The following is a 9,573-nucleotide window of genomic DNA, read 5'->3' on the forward strand; positions in this document are numbered from 1 at the left end:
CTTCTTTATTTCCAGTGTCAGTTGAAACAACACATGTATTTTTCAATGCACTTAATACCAGACACTTATAAATGATAGCTATGCTCTGTCTTTGCAGTTGGAGGCATTATCCTTCTGAATATCAGCTGCTGGAAACCTCTGGAAGGGAGCACTTCTGTGCTCAGGTCGAGCTTACTGGTCTCTGATAGGCAACTGGTTGGCCATTGTGATAGCAGGATGCAGGACTAGATGGGACAAAGTCCGGATCCAGCAGGCTTTTCTTTACATTCTTATAAATATTTTGGAGCACTGAAGGATTTGGGGGCAATGTTCTCTTGGGAGCTGCTTGCTGATCAGTTGTGGTTCACCAAGTCGAAGGCTAGCCCCCTTAAAGAAGAAGCGATCTTTGCTAGGAAGTCATAAGCCTCTCCTTGTGTGTGTCAATAGAGACAACTATACCACATCTGTAGTTGGTAAGCATGTCTGACCAATTTAGCTTCATCACCAGTATCCTGCCAAATAGTAAGGAGGGTACCACACAACAGACCCAGATGTGTGATAAATTCACTTTCTATAATCATCTTTTGTATCATATTTCTATGCAAAGGCAAGAATTTTACTACACCTTATTTTTAAAAAAACAAACTATCAGAAAGCCGAATGTGGTAAACGTACCCCTTTGAGTAGTAAAATTCTTGTATTCACTCGCAACTTTTCATTATTTAGGCTGCCTCTTCCTCCCGCTTAAAAAGAAAAAAAGCAATGATGAGGCACATGACAATACAAAAACATTTGAGGGGGTTTTTCCACTAAAAAGGAAAGATGAAACTGGTTACCACTTACCAAGTATTACTGCAGAGAGCATGCAAGTTACTCCTTCATGGATAGTTCCATATCTGCAGCCTTCTTGACAGAATCAGGAGAGGGTAAGTGCATTCTAATCATTAAAACAGAGGAGGCTACCTTCATCAATGCTCAAGTTAAACAGAGTTGCAAAAGCTTTTTGATTCCTTCGTGTTCCCACTGCAATAACATTAAAGTACATAATGAGCTTGTGCATAGCTCCTCCCTTTCCATTTTATTTTTTAATGTTTAGCAAGCCCTATCAGTGGAGATAGTTTCAGAAACTCATGAAAAACAGTAATAATCTCTGAACTGAAGGGCCACTTTGTCAGCACTGTATCATGAGTATGGAGGCTTTAGTTTCACTATTTGGCCAGAGTGAAAATGTTAGAAGCAGCTCACGCAGAGACCCTCTATTTTCTACCCGGCAACTTATAATAATAATAATAATAATAATAATAATAATAATTTATTATTTATACCCCGCCCATCTGGCTGGGCCTCCCCAGCCACTCTGGGCGGCTTCCATAAAAACCAAAAATACAATAAAATATCACATGTTAAAAACTTCCCTGAACAGGGCTGCCTTAAGATGCCTTTAAGATTCTTAAAATGGATCATTTAAAGAAAGAAAACTGTGGTATGAGTTGTCATTTTCCCATATCTTATTTTGGGGCTGATAGAGTGAAAGCAACTGAACTTATATATGAAGAAGTCTAAGCCAATGGTTTTGTATGAGGTCGGTTGCACTACTCTGTCAGGAAGATGCCTTTGAAGTAATTCTTTGCAAATACTAATGGCTTTCTGAATGGGGTATCACAGTTAATGTGCTTCTAATAAGCAGCAGCAATGGCCAGGGATGTTAATGCTGGACGGAAATGATGGAACCAATGTGGGATATAATTTAATGCAGCTATTACTATTTTCTGCATTGGTGACTTGGTCCCCTGCTTCTTGCTTTTTCTCAAAGCATGAAGAATATAAGCAGCTTGACATAAAAACTTGTCCTAGAGAGACAATGGAAGAACATATTTTAAGGTTTGACATGTAAGTTACCACATGCCCATATAAAAATGTATATATACCATTTCAGTAGCAACTTACCCTCTACTGTTATGAGAACCATCAAGTAATATTAAATTGAATCAATTCTACCATTAGCTTTAACAATTTGATTCCCTTAAATGTGAACCTTGAGTGCCTGCATTTAATTTATACTGCTGTTTGGTAAAATGTGCAACATAGATGTATTTTTAAATTTTATAGTTAAACTATTGTACTTGATAATACTTTGTTAAACAATCAATTTAATTTATTTAATCTCATTTAAATCACCAAATACAAAATATCAGATTCAAAAAAGCAATTGGTAACAAGTTAAAGTGACAATTTGAGTTCAGATTCGCAATAGTAGATCACTGCACTTCACCAGAAATTCATGTGGTTTGAGTGCTCAGTCCAGCTATATAAGTCCAGCTATATAAGTTTAAAGACACCTAATATTCTGAATTAGCCCAGTTCCATAAATGCTCACAAGAAGGAAAATATATGCTGTTAGGCCTGTTACACCCTCTCCTGAGGGGAAGTTGCTACAATGCAATATATATTGCATTTAAACTACACCACAAATAATTTTTAAAAGGCTCTGATGGCAGTGTTTGGCCACACTGGTTTAATGGAGCCATACTTGGGTTTCTGTGCCACATGATTAATGGCAGGAAGTTGTTGGCCAGTATGATGACTCCAGTTGTTTGGGCATGGCAGGCACAATGCATCCTGACATGGGGTTTAGACTGCCTGGAAGGTGCATTTTGTCATGATTCAAGGACAATCAGGCTGCTAGCCGTTCTTGTCTTTGAGGAAGGACTACCTGCCTTACCACCCTTTTGCAGCAAGCTTCTCTCCTCCACTGATTGGGCATGGTTGTTACAAGGTCTCTCTTTTCCTATAGTTTGTGTGTTCGGATGGTCCTTTGTTAGGCTGGAAGTTTTATGTTGATGAAGTATATTATACTATTCCTTTATTTTTTTGCAGTTTGTCACAGCTTGGGCAGGTATACAGTACAGGATCTTGGGATTTGGACACTGGTCTTTGACACAGGTAATTAGGCTTGCTAGTATGTATCTGAAACTGGGTCATTGGGATAGTATCACTGTAACAGGGTTTTTTTGGGGGGGTCAAACAGTGCTAATTTAGGGGTGCATGATTTGAGTCTGTATATTTCTGTGGAGTTTTCTTTGCCTACACGTGCTTTTGGGTATCTATGGAGATGCTGTGGCGTGTCTCAAATAGCCCTGTATTTACAAATCATTTATGCACACGCAGGGTTCTTTCCTCCACCCACCTCCACGTCAAAAAGCAGTGTGCAAACTGTTATGCGTTACAGTGGTCAGAACATGTCCCGTGCCTGTTGGCATTTTATATCTGCAAATGTATGTGAAATATTGGAAGCTATGTTACAGTTCTATCTTTTTATTTTTTGCTGCCTTGCCTTAATGCATGAATACATTAATAATTTGAGGAAGGGCTGACCTAGAAAGTAACAGCTACAGAGGCTCAAAATCATTAGTTTGCTTCTTCATGTCTATATACATCCTAATCCACCTCCGCTCCTGCAGAGTTACATTACACACCACTTGTTGCAGTACTTGTGAAATTAATGGGCATTTGACTGTGCATTGTAATTCATGTCCCATTAATGCAATGCTGACAGACATCTGCACGAAGGGGCACATATAGTATGTTCCTCCTCTTCACCTATTTTGTGCAAGAGTCTGCACATCCAGCTACCAATTACTAAGTCTAGCAGATTATCACAGCAATCCTAATACTGATATTTTGCCCTTAAGACAGTCTTCCCCCACCTTGTGTTTTCAGATGTGTTGGACTACAATCCCCCTCACCCATAGCCAATATGACCACTGGTCAGAGATGGTTCTTTCCCCCACAATATCTAGACTCACGATTGGGAAAGATTGATTTAAGGAAAGCATTCCTAATACAGGTACAATGAGATGGCCAGTCTAGATCATTGGTTTCAGTGGGCTCAAGTACATTCAGTAATAATGTGTTACACTGTAGCTTGTGAGTTTTAGCCCAAATGGAAACTAATAATTTTACCTATTTTTCCCAAGCTCTAACCACGTAATTGCCTACAGAGAAGAAGAATGTCAACAAGTTAAACTGTTGGTTTGCATTCTCTGGATCTTCCGGCCTTTGGATTACTGTTGTTCAAGTATGTCTGTCAATAAGATGTCAAGATGAGATGTGCCTAATTCTCGCACTGGTTGATTTGGAGTGTTGCAAGCTCATCAAATAAAGTTGTGCCTTTTTCTAACCCAAAATGGTTTCAGAGTTTCTTTTCCTTTTTTGGTTGTTGGTTTTTTTTTTTGGAGGGGGTTGCCTCTGCAATGCCCCGTTAGTTGTGTGTGTGCCATACTTATGTGTACAAGGGCTTTCTGGGTCAGGACCACTGATGTAATTCCCACTGATTTTTATATATTGTGTTTAGAATTTATATTTTAAACTGGAAAGTTATTTTTGTTTCTTAAAATTAAACTCACAAGTTTTATACATTTTAAGCTCATGTATAAAAGTTTGCAAAATGTTTACAATATAACAGTGTTTTTAAAGTAGGACAGAAAACCATTTTTGATCAAGTCAGATTTCTAGAGGTGGCTATTTCACATGAAGTAAGAGAATTGCTATACAGGAAGTTGCCGTTAAGGATTCTGCTTGAGACAGATTTGCTACTTTATGTTTTCCTGTAAATCAATGAATAAATTTCTAGGTGTAGAACACAATCCAGTGTATAACTTGCAGGCACATAGTTTTTGCATGAACCCAACTCCTAGCATGGTTGTGTGTAGGAACTTAGGAAGCAACCTTATATAAAGTCAGAACAGCAGTCTATCTAATTCAGTGGTGATGGACAGCAGCTCTCCAGGATTTCAGACCAGCCGTCTCTCCCACCTCTGCCTGGAATTGCTGGGGGATGAACCCGCCTGGGACCTGCTGCTTGCAAAACTGAAGGTCTTCTACTGGGTGCTCTGGTATGTGTGTCAATAGGAGACTCCATACTCAGAGCAGTGGGTGTTAGAGAGGAAGGGAAGAAGCTGTGATGGATTGAATCATCCTTCTGGATCAGGAGTTGGGAACCCCCAGCGTATGGGCCAGATGCTGACAACAGCTCAATTTCATAATCCTGCTGAGTTCCCTCCCACCAAACAGCAATTAAGTGGGGAGCAGTTGAAAGGAAAAGGGACTCTCGGGTTGTGTGAAGTGTGCAATTGCAGCTCCTTCCTCTGTAAGAAAATTTGTGGCAAGAAGCTCAAACAGGGACAAACAATGTCTCAGCAGAGAGGTAGGTTTATGTTTCTCTTAAAAAAGGTAAAGTTGAAGGACCCCTGACAGTTATGTCCAGTCGCAGACGACTCTGGGGTTGCGGCACTCATCTCGCTTTACAGGCAGAGGGAGCTGGCATTTGTCCACAGTTTTTCCGGGTCATGTGGCCAGCATGACTAAGCCGCTTCTGGCGAACCAGAGCAGTGCATGGAAATGTTGTTTACCTTCCCGCCGGAGTGGTACCTATTTATCTACTTGCACTTTTGTCAATGCATTCTGCAGCTGTGTACATGGAATTTTCAGAATGCAATTGCATTTTGAGATTTTGAATAGCTGTAAGAGAAGGCTTACAGTGTGGCACTGAGGATAATTGTGTTAGTAATAATAAAAATATTACATTTAAAACCCCCTTTAAAGGGGGGGGGAAGAGAACTGGTGTAAATCAGATGTGCAGCTTGACATGGATTAGATACTGTAATTGATAGGCAATAATTTGGGTTGGGGTATTGTTTAGGGGGTTTTGTTGTGAGGCTCTGTTATTGCCCTCATTGTTTAAAATGTTTTAGATTGTTTTAAACTGCTTTTAACTTGGTTGTTTTTAAATTTTGGGTTTTTTGTTTTAATGGGAATGTAAGATGAAAAGAGAGGAGCTGGGGAGAGCAGGGGCGACCCCAATCATAGTGGTTCTGGGCAAGAGGACTTATGATGTGGTGAGTGTGGCAGGCCGGGTGAGGGGCACATGGCACAGGCAGGCAGTGACTGTGCTGTATGCCAGCCTCACCATTCACCTGGTGAATTGCAGTTGTCCTATCAGTCAGTGCTCAGGTCTGCAGCTGCTGTTGCTGAATGCCAGGTCGCTCCAAGACCTCCCTCGTTCATTATTTGATTATGAATGAGGCCAATCTAGTCTGTACAGTGGTACCTCAGGATGGGAACGGGATCCGTTCCAGAGCCCCGTTCGCATCCTGAATAGAACGTAAGATGTGACGGCGCATCTGCGCATGCACAGATTGAGTTTTGCCACTCCCACGCATGCACATGGTGTCATTTTGAGCGTCTGCCCATGCGTGAGTGGCGAAACCCAGAAGTAACGCACTCCGTTACTTCCAGGTTGCCGTGGAGCGCAACCTGAAAGCGCTCAACCTGAAACACATTCAACCTAAGGTATGACTGTATTACTGAGACCTGGGTGGGTGAGGGTAGAGTTGATCTCACCCAGCTGTGCCCACCTGAATGTTTGGTGCAGCATCAGGCAGACTTAAACATTGGAGAGGGGAAGCTGCTGTTGTCTATAGAGAGCATCTCTCTCTCCTGGGTTCTCAGTCCAGTATGCCAGGGAAGGGGATCTAGAGTGTGTGTTCCTGGCACTGAACCAGCATTCTGCTGGTTTACTACATGCCTTGCTGCCCACCAGACTCCCTGTTTGAGCTGACAGAGCTGGTCTCAGAGGCAATGTTGAGGACTCACAGTCTGCTGGTTCTGAGGGACTTCAACATCTATGCCAAAGCAACTGGCTCTGGAGTGGCGCAGGACTTTATGGCTGCCATCATGGGGCTATCCCAACATGTCACCTGTCCAATCCATGTGGCAGAGGGTGATGCTTGGGAAGTACTTCTCAGCCCCATGGAGTCTTCAATGGGAGGGTGCCTGGGGTTCAATTTTATCCCTCATGTTGTTTAACGTTTACATGAAAGCACTGAATGGGGTTTTCTGGAGTTTTGGAGTGCGTTGTCAACAATATGCTGATGACACACAGCTCTACTTCTTGACATCTGCAGGCAAGGCAGTGGATGTGCTGGACCCTTGTCTTGCTTCAGTAATGTACTGGATGAGAGCCAACAAACTGAAACTCAATCCAGATAAGACTGAGGCACTGTTAGTGGACCTGATGGGTGGGAAAACGCCTGCTCTTGATGGGGTTACACTCCCTCTGAAGGAATGAGCTTGGGGGCACTTCTGAATCTTTTGCTGTCACTTCAGTTTCAGGTGGCCTCAGTGGCATGAAGTGTCTTCCATCAGCTTCGGCTGGTGGCCCTGCTGCATGCCTACCTAAGCAGGGATAGCCTAACTTCTGTCGTCTACTCTGGTAACCTCTAGGTTAGATTACTGCAACACATTATACATAGGGCTGCCTCTGAAGACAGTTCAGAAACTTTAGCTGGTGCAGACTTTGGTGGCCAGGTTGCTCACCAGGGCAAGACGGTTTGTGTATATTACATCAATTCTGGTCCAACTGCACTTGCTGCCAATTAGTTTCTCGACCCAATTCAAAGTGCTGATTTTGACTTATAAAGCCTTTAACAGTTTAGGACCACAATACCTCAAGGACCGACCGCTTCTTCCAGTCTGAACTGACCTGGATCCTGCAATCATCATCGGAGGTCCTTCTTCATGTTTGAGTTCTGGGTGTAAAACAAGCCTCCTAGTTCTCCAGTTCTAGGAGCAAACAAGCCTCTGGTCATCTGGCAAGTGGAGCACCTGGTAACCAGAGATCCCATGGTAAATGAGGATCCTGTAATTTCCCCCACTCTCTGCCACAAAAGTCCCACCACTCTTTAGTATTCTGAGAGCAAGGAATCAAATGGTGGTGTAGCTGGGAAGCGTTAAATCCAACTTGATTTTAAAATACCTTTTGCATAGGTATTAGCAGGATGTGTTGCTTACTAATTTAAAAATTCATCATTCAGTAGTTAATCTGACAGGAAGAGTGAATTAGCACAATAGCAAACAGTTTGACAGCTCATTATAAACTAAACATGCTTCATTTTCAGCATCTTTTCAGATTTCTGGACATCTGCCAGCCTGTTCATCCACTTGTAAAAGCAAAGTTACATGTACCAATTTCATTTTCCCCCTTTCCGCACACTGACAAAATCTTGACATTTTAGTTTTCAAGTTGCTTTTCTTCTCAGCATACACATCTAAAACGATAGGTGGCATTTAATTATCCCCTTCTTTAACAACTGACAGCTGTTTTGCATGGTACATTTTGCATGTGACGACAGCACCTATCCCACCCATGGAATGCTTGAGAGAAATCCTTTTATGCTGATTTCATTCATCATGTGCAACTTCCTTTGCCTTTTCTAAAAACTTGGAAGTAAAAGCATCAATATTCTGCCAATAAGCATTTGTATCACTACATTTTGTGCATGCTCAGAGCTCTTGCTGGCTTGCCTAGTTTCTTGCTGCCCGTCTGCCATGACTATAGCTCCACTTGTCCAGTTGCATACAGCTACTCTTTTTATTTTTAAGTAATCACTTTCTTAGAAATGAATTCCTCCATGCAAGTCCACAACCTGTGTTCCTAAGATATGTTTTGGTCAATCCAGCTTGTTTTTCATGATTACTTTCGAAATTGGGTGGTTCTGGCAAAAATAACCCTACATATGGAAGTTCTTTGAGTGGATTTTGGATCATCTACAGCCATAGATATATGAAGTCTTAACAATTTGTAAGCACACAATTGGATATAAAACAATGGCAAAAATCAGTCTGGTACTTGGGGCTGTGGCAGGAAGGCCATATGTAAGCATCAGCCAACTCTATGACCATTCATGCAATGGTAACTGGTGTAAACACCATCATGCTAATTTTTTTTGTTACACAGCAGGGAGGCCCAACTTTTCATACCAAGCATACCAAGTGGACTGCAATAGTACTTTGACACTGAACCCTCCAGAGGGGGGAAGGCGAGGCAAAAATTTGACACACATGCCACAGCCCTCGTGCCACCTTCCCAAAGCTGGGTAAGTGAAGCCCTGGCCTTTGGGAAGAAGGCATGAGGTTCTGACAGGGTCCTAGAGCCCTCTTTCCTCCTTCCTAAAGCCCAGCACCTCATCCACCTTTGGGAAGGTGACATAAAGACTGATGGGGTAGGGGGTGTCCAATGTTGCTGAAGCTCACAAAAAGGCTTTAGGGACCACCATCAGATGTTGTTTCAGAAACCTTGGACAGCATCTCAATGAACTTTTCCTGAAGCTTAGGATCTGGGCAATATTACCACCAACCAATGTTTGATCTCAGGAATTAATAGCCACTGTAGGACACCCCACCTCATGACTGATGTAAACATCAACAGAATCAGTAAGTTTCTGTGCATAAGACACTTGAGTTTGGGCCCATTAAACTCCAGTTTGCTGAGATTTAAGCAGCAGTATGGAGCTGCTTGCAAATGACTTTCAAAGAGCAGTGTGAGGCTGCTTAAAAACCTCTTGTAAACCACCCCACACTGCTCTTTAAACCTGCTTTGAAAGCCCTTTGAAAGCAGCCCTGTGCTGTGTTTTGAAGTCCCAGCAACCAAGACCTCAAAGTGCGGCATCACCTGACATCACTATGACAAGAGATGATTGACAGGTTCTTTCTACCTGTCAAATTTGGCCCGCCACAACTGAGTAGATTAAAATC

At 42.2% G+C, this 9,573-nt stretch overlaps 1 long non-coding RNA gene across 1 annotated transcript; it reads left to right on the forward strand.

The window, feature by feature from the left end:
• Window positions 1-1,434: 1,434 nt before the first annotated feature.
• On the forward strand, window positions 1,435-4,166 carry LOC144326999 (uncharacterized). The gene is made up of 2 exons (XR_013391958.1): window positions 1,435-2,922; window positions 3,957-4,166. It is a non-coding gene; the product is annotated as an uncharacterized LOC144326999 (long non-coding RNA).
• Window positions 4,167-9,573: the final 5,407 nt, after the last annotated feature.

This window comes from Podarcis muralis, chromosome 2, assembly GCF_964188315.1.
Source record: "Podarcis muralis chromosome 2, rPodMur119.hap1.1, whole genome shotgun sequence".
NCBI classification, from domain to species: domain Eukaryota; kingdom Metazoa; phylum Chordata; class Lepidosauria; order Squamata; family Lacertidae; genus Podarcis; species Podarcis muralis.